General features: G+C 38.3%; 1 protein-coding gene across 3 annotated transcripts in view; it reads left to right on the top strand.

Annotated features, from left to right (window-relative positions):
- Positions 1-17,498, top strand: part of FGD4 (FYVE, RhoGEF and PH domain containing 4) — a 112,233-nt gene that overhangs the window by 41,491 nt on the left and 53,244 nt on the right. Inside the window, exon 1 of one of the 3 annotated variants that reach the window (XM_088141179.1) lies at positions 16,577-16,811. The exons of the other annotated variants lie outside the window; for them this stretch is intronic. The gene's annotated coding sequence lies outside the window, so the exon portion shown is untranslated. Of the gene's footprint in view, positions 1-16,576; positions 16,812-17,498 lie in introns of those variants that run through there. 3 annotated transcript variants of the gene reach the window in all.

Here is a 17,498-nt window from a genome sequence, read left to right as displayed (position 1 = left end):
GTTACATTTTCAAGGTTTTAGTATAAAAGATACTGTAAGAAGTCTGTGAGATCTTGTTTAAGGAAGCATCAGTGCCTCAAGGTTAAATCTGGCAGGCAATCTGAAACGTTCCTGTTTTCAAGCCATGTATTCAACTGCTGAAGAGTGAGGAAATGCTAATAATACCACATGTGGGAAGGCAAGCCAGCTGACAAGGTTTTGCTATTGCTGGGCAACCCTACAAAGTCAAAATGCTTCATCTTTTTCGAGAAAAAATGCTGCTGCCTAACATTACCCTCCATTTTCCTCTAAAACTGAAATGGCCCTACTATATATTAGGAAATAATAGTGAGTTGTTTCCAGCCCTGGATTTGCACATGTAAGGTAGCGCGTTCTGTTTTTGCTCAATCTTCCCTGTCAATTACTACCACCTGTGCCCTATCACGTCCTATTCCAAAGTGTCCATGGCTTTCACAAGTAGGGATTGCGGTGAATAAGGGTCCATGTGTCAGTCAGCTTAGTGTCAGGCTGGAAAAATGGAGCGAGCCCACTGAGTGTCAATGTGAGGTTGTTACCTTTATATCATAATGCTGTTGTTCATTTAATTCAATACTTCTTTCTTCTGGTATTGCAGTCTAGTAGCCTAATGAGAAATGTTTCCACTATGCAGTTTGTTAATTATATGGTTGCAGGAGAGTGACTCACTTTCTCTCTTTCAATGACAGAATGACTAGTGTGGGAGACCAAAGGAATGGTGTGGATATACAGTACCTTGATTTTAGGAAAGCTTTTGACAAAACGTGTCATGATATCCTTGTGGATAAGATGGATAAATATGGGCGAATGAATTTGCAGTTGGTCGAACAACCACACCAACGGTGTTTATAAATGGTCCAGAAGGGAAGTATTGAGTGGGGTACCCAAAGGCTCTATTATTGTTTCAGTGGTATTCACCATATCTATAAATACTGTAACCTAAAGGATGAAATGTTTGTCATATCTGCATATGACATCATGCTGGTGACTGATGAACATCTTGGAAGAAAAAAATCTCAGTTGCCTTAACAGACTTGAATGTTGGCTATATCCAACAAGCTGATACTCACCTGTGACAAATGTAAGGTTCTACTTATGGGTAGGAAAAGATGTAGGAGTGCTAGTGGACCACCAGATGAGTGTAAGCAAGCAGTGTGATGCAGCTTCTAAAAAGGACAATGCAGTTGGAGGCTGCATTAACCAAAGCAGCATGTTCAATTTACGGGAAGTAATAACTCTGTGCTGGTGTACTTGCAGTATTACGTCCAGTTCTGGTACCAGTTCTGTGTCCAGTTTTGGGATATGGAAGTGCTGGAACCAGTTCATATAATAATGGGATTGGAAGCCAGGCCCTGTGAGGGGGAGATGGGCGGCATATAAATTTAATAAGCAAACAGTGTTTGGCTTGGAAAAAGAGAAGAATAGGGGAGATACAATGGCAGTCTACAGATATGTGTAGGCTGACAAAGGCAAGAGGATACAGTCCTGTTTTCTGTTGAAACCAAAAGCAAGATAAAGACTGCTGGGTTGAAATTAAAAAAGCTGTTGGTAAGAGCTGTTAAGCTTTGGAGCAATCTGCCTAGTGGTTTAGTAGATTTGTGTACTCATCAGGGTGTTAGATTAAATGACCAATAAAGTCATTTATTCAAACTCATACATACTAGAATTCAGTGATTCTACCAATTGAAATTAGCACCATCCTTTAAGGTGGGGTAAATTCAATGGGTCTTGTAAGCTTCACTGAGCATTGAAGTGTCCTGAACATGTCAAGATCTTAACAGCTAGAGCTTCTAAATAAGTATCCTCAGCCATAGCCCAAATCCATCTACAAAGAGAGAGTTTCAATAAAGAGGGGAAATATCTAATATCCTTTAAATACAGATGCATAGGTTGATCAGTTTAGATTAGACAGTATAAATCTGCTTTGTTGCTGGGTAAATGAATTATTATACCTAATTTTATAAATATGTATACATATTTATGTTAAGTACATAAATGTATGTATGTGAATGAAGTAGGTATGTCTACACACACACACGTATAAAAATACACAAATGTTACTAGTATCCAGAATACTAATATTGTTCAGGGGCCTAATTGAGGAAAATAATACCTTGCATATCACACTAAAACTGGCTGTTTTAGCCCCAAAATGGGAATTTGTTTAATTTTAATAAATGCATTGTGTAGGAAAAGATAAGGAAATAACAATTGCTTTGTGCCCCAGCGTTTCTATTTAAAGGAAAATTTAATGTGCTCATAACGTGCTGAACTAAACAGTTACGCTTTTCTGAGATTTTGGGTCTTTGTAAATAAAATACTGCCAAAGCACCATAAATTAGGTTTTGAATTGAATGCCAAAATGTCCATGTCCATAGAACATCTTTTTTCTTACTTCAGTGCAGCATGCTTTCAAAAAAACCTTTGGTCTCTAGTAATCCATTTCTGCTGTGCTCAGCAGACCTCAGAGCAATCTCTGCTGCAAATTCAGGGCAATGGGACCGTCAAGGAAGACTTTATATATCCCCTCTTCAACTATAGCATTGTAGCACATCACTGAGTCTTAGGAATGACCCCACAATTAATTATATATTTAATTTCAAGGCTTACATGGCCATCTATCTTAAAAGAACCCTAAGGCCAACTTCAAAAAATAACTCTTGGTGCCCCCAAAAAACACTTCCCCATATGTTAGCATTCACATTTATTGGGCTCCAGCCCAAATCATATAGAAATGTTTACAACAGGTATTATTAAGATGCAAATTAAGAGACTGGTTTGAATAGATGATCAATGTAAGTCTGTACTTGGGATTTGCCTCTTGTTGCTTAGGCTCAATTTTACTTAGCTTTACTACTTTTTTTTTAACTCTTCCTGCTTTTCCTTTTGCTGCCTGGAGGTTGGGTCAGCTTTGATCTCCAATTTCAGTAATGATAGAAGGTTTGCTTTATAGCAGTGTTCCTCAACCTTGGCGACTTTAAGACGTGTGGACTTCAACTCCCAGAATTCCCCAGCCAGCAAAGTTGGCTTGAGTTGAAGTCCACACATCTTAAAGTCGCCAAGGTTGAGGAACACTGCTTTATAGGACGGTTTCTTCCTGTGAATGGTCTCAGTTTTTAGATACAAAAAATAGCAGTGTGGAAGGGAAAAGGTGAGCATAATTGAAGGTCAGAGAGCTGAAATAAAAGTCCTCATGTGAGATATCTAAATGGTTAGAGAAGTGGCAGGTTCCCAAAATTAAAACCTTGAAGACACAACTGCACACTACTTGCTTGCTGTTTGTTAAAAGAACAGCAAGAGGGAAAAATGAGAATTACCTAAAGAAGCCTGCTTAGGTACATAGGGAGCAGAGCTGAGGCTTTAAGACATGTATATGAAGGAAGGGACATATGAAAATAAGGACAGATGAGTCAGAAAGGGTAAGGTTCAGAATGAGCTAAAGCTTTTGAGGATGCTTCAAACACACACACACCTGTATTCAAGACAAGAAAAAGAACAAAGAGCAAACCTTTTATTTGAAAAAATGTTCACAGTTGATGGAGAGGTGGAATTGCTTAATCCCTGTTTTGTTCTACTCATTCAACTTGGAATATGATGCAACAAGGGGCTCGGAACACAAGATTAAAAAAAAAAAATCGATTAAAGAACACCTAGGATGTTGAAGAAAGTTTGCAATTTCTGAAAAATTGAAAGAACACTGAAGTGACAGAATGCTCAAGATGAACAGAAGTTGCTCCATTTCTCAAAAAAGATGGATCTAACTTGGTATTGTTATGGTGAAAAATTCTAGAATACATTAGGAAGCTCCTTGTGCACTTAGAAAAGAATGTATTAATTAACAAGAATCAGCCTGGATTTTTTTAACCAAGCCGTGCTGGGTAAACTTTATCTTGTTAAGGTTATTAGTTTGGTAGATCATGGGAACAGCCTGGATATAGTATGTTTTTATTTCTGGAAGGCATTTGATGTTTTCTACTATGGAAAATAGTATGGTGTTATTCTGATACGGTTCCCCAATGAAGACTCAACCAAGCATAACAGTTATCATTTGTTTAACAAGCCAGAACAAACTACCAAATGTGTTACGGTGTAAGTAGTGATTTACAAGCTATAATGGCTGGGTTAAACAACATGCTAAGCAAAATCAAACAACTTCCATCATCATGTTGTGCTTTCTAGGAAGATTGTGAATCCTTCTTTGCCCTGAAGCTGGCACAAAGCAGTATCGGCTCTCTTTTGACTTCTGGGGAAACAATGGTGGACTGAAGATGGCCGCGGCAGAAAGAGGAGTCAGTGAATGGGTCGGCTCCTCAGAACTCCTCTCTAGATCAAGGAGAGGACTAGGATCACCCATATATTTGCTCCATACAGACACTCCCCACGAAGAGATTGTAAAATAGCCATCTTCGGCAGGTTTGAGAGCTCTGGGAGTCGGGGGGAAATCATCCTACCTAAGCCATGGTTCGACATGTTCATTTGGACATTGGGTTCACCCACTTTCTTAATCGTCTTAGGAAATAGCTTGTTATTGATCTTTTGGATGTTAAGAACCTTCTGAAGAGCAAGTTTCATTACACCGGGAGAGTTTTCTTCTATCCTGGATGAAAGAAGTTTCATGTAAGTTTAAAGATTAAAAAGAACATTTTTAATTTTTGGAAAACAGCAAAAGAGGGCTAGAATGTTGATTTGGAAAGTTAAGGAGCCAGATGGACTTGAAAGAATATTTACTATGGGTTGTTTAAAATATTATAAAAGTATATATGAAGATTTTGAAATTAACTGTAAGAAATCATCCTGTGGGAAAGTTTTGCTGATTGGAAAATGATAAGATGGGACTTTGAAGGTTGACTAGAGGGAACCGGAGAGGATTACAATTAAAGGAGAAGAGACTGATTAATACAATGGAGCAATATTATCTGACTAGAAAAGAAATTAAGGCTGTTTGGGAACAATGTACTCAGAAATTACTTTCAAGATTATCACTATAAAAATGGATCTAACAGAGGCTACAGAAGAGAAACAGATTTTACTGGACAAAATAGAGATTGAGGCTGACTTGAATGTAGGTTTGAAAATGGATTTTTAAAAAAATGCCAGACTATGAGAGTGATATGGAAAAAAATGTTGTGGATTTGAAAATGGATTTAAAAATGACAGACTATAAGAGTGATATGGAAAAAAATGCCACAATGGATTTACAAATGAAACTGGTTGATGTCTTAATAACTAAAGGGGACATACAAATAATAAATCAGAAGAGTGACTTGGATAGTCTTATCTTGGATTTACAAAAGGGACGTGTTAAACTACTGAAGCTGTTCCTAAGAGGAGACAAAGAGAAAATGATAAGAAATCAACTTGGGTGACATTATTTGAGGGATTATCAAGCTTTTTAAAAAGTAAACGGACGGAATATAAAATATTTGACCAGGGTTAAAATATATATGTTATACTTTCTGGTAGCTATTAGTGGAATTTTTTTTTTTTACCAGGACTGAATGATGAGGCTTTAAAGATTTGTTTATTAATGGGGAGAGTGTTTTTTTTTTTTTTTGCTGTATTTCTCAGAGAAAGTGATAAATTGGAATACAAAATGGATTTATTTGATAACGGTTAAAATATATATACTATTTCTGATAGCTCTTAATGGACTTTTGTTGATTAGAACTGAATGATGAGTTTTTATAATTTGTTTATTGATAAGAGATGAGATATGGGAAGAAGAGGGTTTTTTTTAATTGAAATACTAGAGAAGTTAAGTTATTGAAATTGTTTATGCTTGTCTGGAGGGAGGGGGAATCATTTTTTTATATATCTTTTTTCTATTTTCTGTCACTTTGTATTTTTTACTTTCTTTACTTTCTATATTTTTCTTAGTTTGTATTAGTCTTTTATCTTTGTATTTGTAAACTTTAATAAAATTATTACCAAAAAAAAAATTGGCTGTCTTTCAAGAATACAGTGGTTCTCTTGCTTTGCTTGCTACCTTGTATTTATACCTGGCTTTTCCAGCAAAGAATCTCTGCTTAGAGTGGATAATTATTTTTTCGAATACTGTTATTCTGTGAAGTTACGTGCATTTTAATTAGATTAATAAAATGTGGAGTCTATATCGGAAGCTGCTAATTCTGCCTGGATAGTGATAGTTCACTGTTAGTATGAAACGCCCTGTTATTCTTTAGAGAGCATGAAACAATCTGATGTGCTAGCTGTGCTTAAAGTTGATGGTCTCTAACCCTAGCACCTTGCCTAAAGTATCTTTGGTTTAGGGAAAAGTTGTGTGAGCAAGGGATTTGAGGCTACTCAGAGCACAGAGGTTCTTCCTCTCATAAAGATGGACTTTTTTTGATTATCTTTGCTAAGTAGATCCTTTGACATAGGCTGTGGTGTGGAATACCTGTGTTCAGTTGCCAACCTTCTCCATTCTGTTTTTTTCACATTCCTATTACAGACTGCCGTGGCATGCCTAGTCTCTCCATGGGACTGTTTTGGGATTTTCCCTTCCACTATTTTTTTCCTAACATCTCTTTTTTTTCCTGAGGGTTTTTGCTGATACCTAAAACCCCAAGGCCATATGCAGCTCCTGACAGCTTTGAACACATTCATAAGAATCCATCAAATGTTGCTGCCAACGTGTAATTTTTAATGCGACAGAAGGAGAAATTAGGGAATAATCTTATTATCTGTATTTATCTGATTTGTCTGGCTTCTATTTGACTTAAATTACATTGAGTTTAGATTTGTCCTAGATTTAGTCATTCTTAGGCCTGCTCACATCTCCTTTGGGGAATGCAGTTCTGGCCCTAAAAAGCTTGAGTACCCCTGATATATAGGATAATCACTGCCTTACGATCTGTTGAATTGTCTCATCATCACTTCTTGTTCTAATTGTATACATTAATTACATGGCGTGAGAAGAACTAGTTTCTTTTATCTGGCATGAATTTACTGGTAGTAAATGTTGTTGTTTTTCAAGGCCTGTTGTAAAATAATGCTTTTCATAACATTTTTCTTTTCACAAAATTGGTTAAAAAACAGGAAGTACTGAACAGACACAATGAAGGAAAGTAAACAATAGGGTCCTTTAAGAATCTGTTTTTGGATCAGTGTTATAAACATATCCATAAACGTGTGTAAGAGGTTAATAGCCAAGTAGCCAAAGTTATAGATGACCTCAAAATACTGTATAATCCCAAACAGAATTATTTAGGCAGGTGAAATCTTGATTTATACTTTTCATATGAGAAGCAACTGGGCTCCAGTGATTCAGAATTTTAAAATTATCCCAACAGCCAGTGAAAGTTGGTGCAGATGATATTGCTGGGAATTGTTCTGAAAGGGGGAAGAGATACTGTTGACTAACTCACATTTCCATTCTCTCCTTTTCAGGAGAGTTGGAAAGGCAAGGAGTTGAGGAATAATACTTGAGAAACGTCTAACCGTTTCTTTCCTTCCTTCCCTTCCTGCCTTCTGCAGAGTTTTTCAGCATTCTGGATGATTGAGTGAGTCACCATCACCATCACTGTTGTGCAGTCAAGCTCTAAGTAACTGCAGAACGACGGGAATTGAAGTAAATAAAAAATTCACTCAGACATGGCACTGATGAGGTGCTATAACATCTAGAAAATAAAGTTTAGGATTATAGTGCAAAGCTCACTAAAAATACTTTCATGGTATGCTATGACAAAGGCTTACTCAGTTTTAGGCATGGCTAGAAAAGGCTTTGAAAACAAATTAAATAAGCATCAGAATTATATAAATCTACAGTGTTGCTGGAAATAGCCACATTATAGAATCAACAAAGAATTGTTTCCAAGCTATAACCCAAGCTATTATTGACTTGAAGCTTTTTTGAAGTCTCTAAGAGCATATTAAATATGCTAGCTTGGGTCTCTGTGTGCATGATATAGAAACTTTTCTTGGCAAACTACTCAGTGTTATAAAGGCCCATCTTCAGAGACATTGTGGTAGGAAAGTGGTTTCTATTTGGGCAAAGTCTTCTCTTTCTAGGAAGTTACTACAGCATAAAAATCTACAAGTTTAAAAATTATGGTCAGGATGAAGTTTTCCCTATTCCAGCTAGAGGCCAGAAGCTTTTATCCCAGCTTTTCTGATAATAGAAGCTTGTCCTTCCAGATGACCCTTGAAAGCAGTGGTTTGCTGTTCTTATAAATGCCCTTTTTGTTGGAGTCTGGAATAGAGCTGTTGAAAATCTTGCAAGCCTATTTTCCTTTAAACTGATGGCTTGTGGAAATAAACAATGTATTGCTCTCATTGGATCCAAGTTTTGGGAATATTGCCAGAAACTCGTAGTTATCTGCATATATTCTGCTCATTGTATCTGCTTGCTTTGTTCTGAGTTTGACCTGTTTTTAAAGTTCTATATTTTTGTGACAAGAAATGCTATTCATAGTATTTTAATAAAAGTAATAAAATATATAGAGAGATATGCATTTTTAAAGTAGGTATATCAGCTTCTTTCTTCAACTGTTTACCTATTACATTCTGTACATTTCTTTACTACCATTTTTTTGACCAAGTCTTTACTCATTTTTTGAGATTGTATTGGATTGTACTTTTGTTTGTCACATTCTTCATTATAATTTTAATAAGACATATTTTAAAAGATTGTATATGTTTGCTACTGTATACACATCAACCTACCATCACCAAATAAATACAAGATAAAATGTTAATACAGTAAACAGTACCTTAAAAAAGAAAAAAGTGAAACCAGCTACTAACTTTGAAATTATTTATCAAATAATAATGTCTATCAACAGTAATAAGATCTGTAATATAGAAAGAAATTTAAAGATATCAGTACATAATGCATACATTTAGTTTATATTCAGAAATAACAAACTAAAACTAAACTTAGTCACTCTTTGATTGAGATGGGCAGTGACTAAATTTGAAACATAAATAAATATAAAAATAAACTCTCACAAATTCTATAATTTATTATTACAGAGTCAGTTGCGATTGGAATAGCCTATAAAGCCCTAGAAAATAGAAGCAAAAACACACCTTTAGTGAATCAATATCTTCATATATTATATGTGCTAAATTTTATCTAACCTTAAGACTGAGAATTATCTTCACCAGCACATCATTTGCTAACCACGCAGCAAATTTTGTGCTTGAAATTCTGATTTGACTGTTTTGATTCTTAGGAATGAGAGTTAAAAAAAACCACAATTCCCTGTGGCTTCTTTACAAGTGAAAGAGAATGCTACTGATCTCTTTATATGTGCTAAGAGGACTTCACCTTAACTTAGGCTTGCTTCCTCTTGTTCACATATGATAGTGGGAACTGATTGTTATAACTCCTGAACTTGGCTCGAGATCTGTTTACCAGCTAGGCTACAACATCCATCACATGTTCGTTATTAAGGCTCAAAAAGTCTGGGAATGCAGGATGAGCAAAAACTTGCAGTTTAAGAAAGTATGGGTTTATCTCCCTCGAATTCTCTCTGCTCTTCAGACCTCATCCCTCGATCCTTCTTTCCAAGTAGTTTACAGGATCCAAATCATGGGTTGCCTAGGAGGAACATTCCTCCTGGCATGAGTTCTACTGCAGCCCTCCTGAGTCTTTCCTATTCTTCCTTTTATGTAAGCATAAAGACTGATAAGGAAAACAAAGAAAGGGATGAGGAGGACATGGCTCATCAGGAAGCTCTGCAAAATATTATGCCAGTGTTTCTCAACCTTAGCAGCTTGAAGAGATGTGGACTTCAACTCCCAGAACTCTCCAGCCAGCCTTGCTGGCTGGGGAGTTCTGGGAGTTGAAGTCCACATCTCTTCAAGCTGCTAAGGTTGAGAAACACTGGCATAACGAAGTCCGCACATCTTCAAGCTGCTAAGGTTAAGAAACACTGTATTTCGCAGTACCACCTACTCCCAAGTAGACACCTTTGACTGCCCCTTCCCCTTCTTCCAATCACTGGCTGTTAGAGCACCCTCGCTGTCATCTTGGACTTCCTTCCCTTTTATCTTTTTCATGCCTTTACCCCTTTCCTTTCTCCATCCTCGCTTTAAGAGGTCTTTGGAATAAGAAACAAAAGCCTAGGCTGCTGACTTCTTGAGCAGCACAGAGAGCAAAGGGGAACACCATGCGGTGGAAGAAATTGTACCCTTTGACAAAGAAGTTATTTCAATGGTTGCAGCAAGTGATACAAATCAAAGCATTAGAGGCAATGCAAATGTAATTAAACTTTCTCAAAATTACAGGTTATGCTGTACTGTAGAATAGGAAATGAATAAATGAATAAACTGTACAACGTATTGTTCAATTTACAGTGTTGCAAGCTGGTGTTCCACCCTAGAACTTTTTGCTGCTGTTTTTTTTCCTGAATGGTGAAGTGAGTCAACATTTTTTGATCCTATTTATCATGGGGGTCACGAATAACCAACTTCTCTGTGTTATCTAGTACAGTAATGGGATGCCAATATTTTCCAGATTGTGGCTTGGGGGTTATAAATCTTTCTTTGCCAAACTCTGGACTAGACACTTGACTCACATGAAATAAAGGAGACATTATCTAACAATGCGAGTTTCATCCAGGCTTTCTCGCTTGTTGGAGCAGTCCGTGTAAGTTAAGTACAGTAAATCAATTTATTGCAGAAGGGAAATTCTCATGGAAAAACTTCCATGTTTTGGTTTTTTAAAAATGGAAACATTAATTCAGACTTGGGAGATGCTCCATGAACTGCTAGTTGAAGCAAGACCCAGAAATGCTTCTTTTAAAACTAGTAAACATCTTACTGCAATCTACAACTATTTGGAGTTGAAGGCCATATTCAGTCTTGTATGCTGGTAGCAGGGTTGCATTTAAATGGTGGACAGGGGAAAATAGGTGAGAGGGGCTTTGAGGAGACCTGAATGCAGCTGTGGAAAAAAGGCCAAGTATGTCTTAATATTTAATGTAATTTTTCTTCAGTAGTAGCCAAACAGGTAATATATAATTTATATTATAAACTATAATATATATTTGATAAGGTCCAGAAGGATGGAGGACAGGAGAGTACGTCTCCATAGCTATTACAGCCACCATTTGCCCCCTAAAATTGAAAATATATTATTCTGGATAAATTATGTATTTACCTTTAAAAATGACAACAGACTCAATCCGTGTTTCATTTAGGGGTGTGAATAAGACTCTGAATTTAAGTAAACAAAGAGTTTTAGTTATGCATGTCACAAAATATTTAAGTCTTTTATATTTATCATGATCTTGATATAGAACTATTTTAAAAAGCCAACCACTGGGCTGGGTTTTGTTTTTATAGTCTTTATGTAGATTAAACAGTCTTAAAACACAGCAGATATACTGAGCTGTGCATCTTCCATTGTGAGGTCAGATTGCCTCAGTTGCACCTTTACTTCACAGTATGTTAGGGCTTCCCCCAGGTCTCTGCTGTGAAATGTGTCCAGGAAACAGGATGCAACACAGAAGCAGGCTGTGAGGTGGATGATCAAAAAAAGGTTATTTCTGGGGTTACCCGTCAGCTGGCCCTTGCTTTCTTTTCATGATGCACCACTGCCAGATCGCAGCATAAGTTGTGTGAATATTAGCAGATGTGGCATGTGATAGACTTCAATATGAAAAATGTTTTTTTATTTAACTAAGAATACAATATTTGGTTCTTGCCTAAAACCATAACAGATTTCCTTAAGCTAATGCCAGTGAAACTAATTTTAAAATTTCATTTGTCTCATTGGAAATTAGAGCTAAAATTGGGATCCATTCCTACTAACATATGACACTTACTGCACACCCAGGAAGGAATTTGCACAGGAAACAATATGGCTCTCCTCTCCTTGCTAGTTACAACGAGGTGCAAGTGATGCTGAGCACATTTCCAGACTTTGCTTCCAACATGTAGAGTTCTTCTAAAACACTTGTTGCTGTAAATCCCAATAAAGAAATACCACAATGGGCTCAGCCACCTGATAATGGCTCATTGACTTGATTTGACACCCTGCATAATCCTTAGTCTTCAAAACTATTTCTTATAAATTCAGTTGATTCCTAGTTAAAGAGATGATTATGCTTTGCACCTAAGTTATTTTACATCTTTAATTCTGAAGTCTCTTATGTATGGTATTAGGTGCATTTTTTAAACAAAACGTCTCTTGAGTTGCAAAAAAGCAGGTGAAGATTTGGAGTTGGTGAGTTGGCAGGTATAGAACTGCTCACTTTCAGGAAAAGTCTTTGGAAATTAAAGGGCTCTTCAGAGCAAGGTTTGGCTAGATATTCTTTAATGGTTCCAGTAATCACTAGGCAGGCACAGAAAAGGATCTTTTTGTGCTTGAACCACTGAACCTCTTTTGCTTACAGCCTGGTATGGCTGGCCTAGATTCTGTTCTCCTTTGGTCACATCAGACTATTTCTTTATATTGCCACTATGTTTGACAGCTTTAAAGTTACACATGTCCCCAAATGTCTGGAACAGCTTCATCCTTCATCCCCACACACCTACCGGCAGGAGAGTGGGCAAAGAACTTTGCTTCACCATTGATGCCACATTTGAACTGACCGAGTGAATGGCAGAGAAGAAGTCTCCCCACTGTTACAGAGGCTACAGTTCTCTTCTAGTTTGCTAGGCCACTTCCATATTGGGCATGGTTTCACACTCACTTCAAGACAACTTCCATTTCTCCTTGGCATAGATTTGAGAAGCTTGTAGAAATCTGGAATACTCCTTTGCGCTTGCATGTCTTCCTTTTCAACCACTCCTCCCCTGTCAAACATTGCTATAGAGAGTTACAGAGAAAGTAATGCTCTAATTGTTTAACATAACACCTATGATGTAACAAAGATCAATAAATTACTTGAATATATTTTCTTTGCAAACTGTGTATCTGAGATGTTCTTCCCTTTGAATGGGGATGAAGCAGGTACAGATTGGTAACCCTTTGGGGTTCTCAAATTCCATGGCCACCTAAAATAATTTAAGTGGAATTCCCCTTCTAGGAATAATTACATTGATGGCTGCTGAGCAAGTATAAATTCTAATAATTTATTAGAAAATGTGTATAGCTTTCATCTCCCAATGATTAAGAATGCAGGGTCCTGAGGGGGAAATATGGGTTGTGCCTGCTTCTGTTCATATTACAGACTTGATGGTTTCTTTTTCTGGTTTTCAACATATTAATGAATTGATTAATATTGCCATATTTTCTCCCTCCCCATGTTATATGGAAATATAGAGCCTGAGATGCTGTCTTACATAGAACGAGACCATTGGTCTGTCTACCTCAGTGCTGTCTATGTCACAATTCATCAGTCTACGGTCTATATGTGATTTTTTATGGACTTGAGGGCAGGTTGTGTGGCTCAAGTTACCTCTGAATTCTGATTGCTCTTCTGAATTCTTCTGCAAAGTATGCTCCCACAACCCATTCCTTCCCACTAGGCCAAGGGGATGGTGATTGCATGGCCAGTCGCTGCCAGTCTTCCTTAGGGGCAGGAAGGTTATCTGGCCTGGCCTAGCTGTCTGGCATCAGGTCTCTGAGGTTTCAGAGAGGATACTGTGACGGAATGGAATTATGAAGGCCAGGCTCAGGGAGATAAGCGTTTTCTTAATTCACTGCAAGAGCGTGGGAACTTCAAGAGGATGAGGCTGGCACCTCCCTGAGGAATTCACGGTGTTGTGGCTGGCTGGTTGGGAGCTGGGGTTCAGTCTGGGGAGATTCTTGCTAGAGGTTGTAGCTAATAAACACAGCTGAACTGATTTTGCATTGTCTCTTGGAGTTCCTTGGGCTAAACCTGACAGATACTGTGGTATAGTTGCTCTGCTGCCCTAAACCCTACAGCATCTGGCCTGGCCTGCTTTACCTATACCTAAAGCTGTAGCTTGTGTTGGGATAAGGGAATTTGCTAATTAAGAGCCCTCTCCCCCAATCTTTTTCACAAGTTTCAATATTCCAGTTGCTTAGAATTTATTTCTAATCTCTCTCTATATATATTATAGTATTTTGTATTTTAGCTAGTTTATTAAATGTTTCTTGCATTGGGCAAAGTATTAGAATTACTTTAGTGATGAGAAAATACATCAGGGCCTCTACTAAAGATTAGAGATTATGGTCAGGCTCATATTGTACTTTTTGTTTTTCAGCTTTTATGTACCACTGTACTCTAAGTATGACCCTGGTAATTTACATGTAAAATAAGAAACCAGCTAATTGATAAAGCCAATTAAGCACGTTAAATAACAGCTTCTTGCATCCAGTCCCAGTAGTGAAATTACATATCAAATACTCTGCAGCACAATACCTTTTTTAGGGCCTCCCTAAATGACATAATTTGACCTGGAGTCCCTCATTGGCATATGGAAGTGATGGCTCTCACCTGCCAAGATACAGATCACTACATTTTACTCCAACTGTAGTTTTGGAGTAGTCTTTAAAGGCAGCTTCGTGTAAAATACTGTACATTGCCACAGTATAGCTTTGAGATTACAGGTGAAACTCAAAAAATTAGAATATCGTGCAAATGTTTATGTCAGTAAGGCAACTCAAAAGGTGAAACCAATATATGAGATAGACGCATTACATGCAAAGCCAGATATGTCAAGCCTTTCTTTGGTATAATTGTGATGATTATGGCGTACAGCTTATGAAAACCCCAAATTCACAATCTCAGAAAATTAGAATAGTGTGAAAAGGTTCAATATTCTAGGCTCAAAGTGTCCCACTCTAATCAGCTAATGAATCCATAACACCTGCAAAGGGTTCCTGAGCCTTTAAATGGTCTCTCAGGCTGGTTTAGTAGGAATCACAAGCATGGGAAAGACTGCTGACCTGACAGTTGTGCAGAAAACCATCATCGACACCCTCCATAAGGAGGGAAAGCCCCAAAAGGTAATTGCAAAAGAAGTTGGATGTTCCCAAAGTGCTGTATCAAAGCACATCAATAGAAGGTTATGTGGAAGGGAAAAGTGTGGTAAAGAAAGGTGCACAAGCAGCAGGGATGACCGCAGCCTGGAGAGGATTGTCAGGAAAAGGCCATTCAAAAGTGTTGGGGACTTTCACAAGGAGTGGACTGAGGCTGGAGTTAGTGCATCAAGAGCCACCACATACAGACAGATCCTGGACATGGGCTTCAAATGTCGTATTCCTCTTGTCAAGCCGCTCCTGAACAACAAACAACGTCAGAAGGGCTACAGAAAAAAAGAACTGGTCTGTTGCCCAGTGGTCCAAAGTCCTCTTTTCTGATGAGAGCAACTTTTGCATCTCATTTGGGAACCAAGGACCCAGAGTCTGGAGGAAGAATGGAGAGGCACACAATGCACGATGCTTGAAGTCCAGTGTGAAGTTTCCACAGTCTGTGTTGATTTGGGGAGCCATGTCATCTGCTGGTGTTGGTCCACTGTGCTTCATTAAGTCCAGGGTCAACGCAGCCGTCTACCAGGAGATTTTGGAGCACTTCATGCTTCCTTCCGTAGACGAGCTTTATGGGGATGCTGACTTCATTTTCCAGCAGAACTTGGTACCTGCCCACACTGCCAAAAGTACCAAAACCTGGTTCAATGACCATGGGATTACTGTGCTTGATTGGCCAGCAAACTCACCTGACCTGAACCCCATAGAGAATCTATGGGGCATTGCCAAGAGAAAGATGAGGGACATGAGACCGAACAATGCAGCGGAGCTGAAGGCCGCTATTGAAGCATCCTGGTCTTCCATAACACCTCAGCAGTGCCACAGGCTGATAGCATCCATGCCACGCCGCATTGCGGCAGTCATGGCTGCAAAAGGGGCCCAAACCAAGTACTGAGTACATATGCATGCTTATACTTTGCAGAGGTCCGATCTTGTTCTATTTCCAATCCTTGTGTTATTGATGTCATGTAATATTCTAATTTTCTGAGATTGTGAATTTGGGGTTTTCATAAGCTGTACGCCATAATCATCACAATTATACCAAAGTAAGGCTTGACATATCTCGCTTTGCATGTAATGCGTCTATCTCATATATTGGTTTCACGTTTTGAGTTGCCTTACTGACATAAATGAACATTTGCACGATATTCTAATTTTTCGAGTTTCACCTGTATAATGGTAGATGTTACCATCTGGAGCCTCCTGCTCCAAAAATGATTGCAGCTGGGCAAAACTGCACTGCAGCAAAAACTGAGCAAAGGCTCCCCTGGCTATGATCTGCATCTGTCAATCATGAGAACCAATCTGCTCCTTTAGGGGAGTGCACTTGTACCCAGCGTCAAAACAGGAGCTGACTGAGAGTCAGATGATTATACTGTCATCATGTAGGAGTTCAATTTCAGCTTATTTTATCCTGTCCAATCCCCCCTAACTTCCAGACAGTATGTGCAGACCTCCATCACATATCTGGATTAGCTATGGTGCAAGATGTTGGCTATCATCAGCATATACTTCAGCCTAAGCCAATGGATTACTTCTCCCAGAAGCTATATACAGTTATTAAAGAAGAGAGGGTACAAAAATGAACCCTCTAGTACTAACCAGAACCCTCTGGTTGATATGTCTGGCAGTCATCAGACATACTAACCGACAGAACCCTCCTATCAGCAAGTAGCAAAACTTACTGGAAAAAAGTGCCCCTACCCCTCACAAGGAGGGCCAGATTTGGGTTCCCACTGAAGGTCATCCAGCAGAAAATCCAGTGTGGTTTCCATCCCACATCAGTTCCTGAACCCCAACTGATAATTTGCTTCATCTAGGGCACCCTGCAGTTGATACCCCACCGCTTTCACCAAAAAGGGAATGTTAGATTCGGGGAAGGACATCTAGTGAACTGACTGGTGAGGTAAGTGATTTCCCAGGTTGTCTTACTCATCCTTCTACTCACTTGCACCCCCTAGTTGTGGGGGAGAAAATAGGAGGAAAGTGTACAGTGTATATCGTCTTGAGCTCCTGAATGAAAGGTGGGATATAAATCAAATAAATAAATACCACAACATTCCTTCCACCAAGATCCTAACTTAAACACTCTGTTGATAGTATCTTCTTTGGCTAAGCTGCAAAGATAGCTCAATTCTTGGAAGGGTTACAGTGAGGTCCTCAGGACAAGGAGCAGTCTCCCCATGCTGTCCCCTATCAATTGTTAAATATATAATTCACAACACTAAAAAACTTTAAACATCAAACCTGTAAAAGAAATTCTGGAAAAACAATTCTGGAAGTTATTTCTAGGCAAACAGTTTAGCTGTTTTGCAACTGTTTTATTGTGGTTGATGTACGTCCAGTCCAGTCCAGTCCATTTTAATGCCAAAGGTTTTCTTTTCAGTCTTCACAACAATTTATGCTGTACTTCAGCTTTCTTACTAATTCCTTACTAATTCCTATAGCCATCACACATGCTGCTATTCTGCTCTAAGTTTTATATTCCTCTCAAATAAGCTAATAAAACAAGATTTGTAAGTTAAATAATCTTGATGAAAGCTCAGTAGAAGTGGCACCAAGAATGCACCCAGTTTAGGAAGAGGGAGGAAAA

Source organism: Python bivittatus, unplaced genomic scaffold (assembly GCF_059951505.1).
Source record: "Python bivittatus isolate LINGU-HERP-01145 unplaced genomic scaffold, Pbiv_v1 ctg000330_np1212, whole genome shotgun sequence".
NCBI lineage: Eukaryota > Metazoa > Chordata > Lepidosauria > Squamata > Pythonidae > Python > Python bivittatus.
Note: the sequence above shows the minus strand (reverse complement) of the source record. Positions and strands in the feature narration are given on the sequence as shown.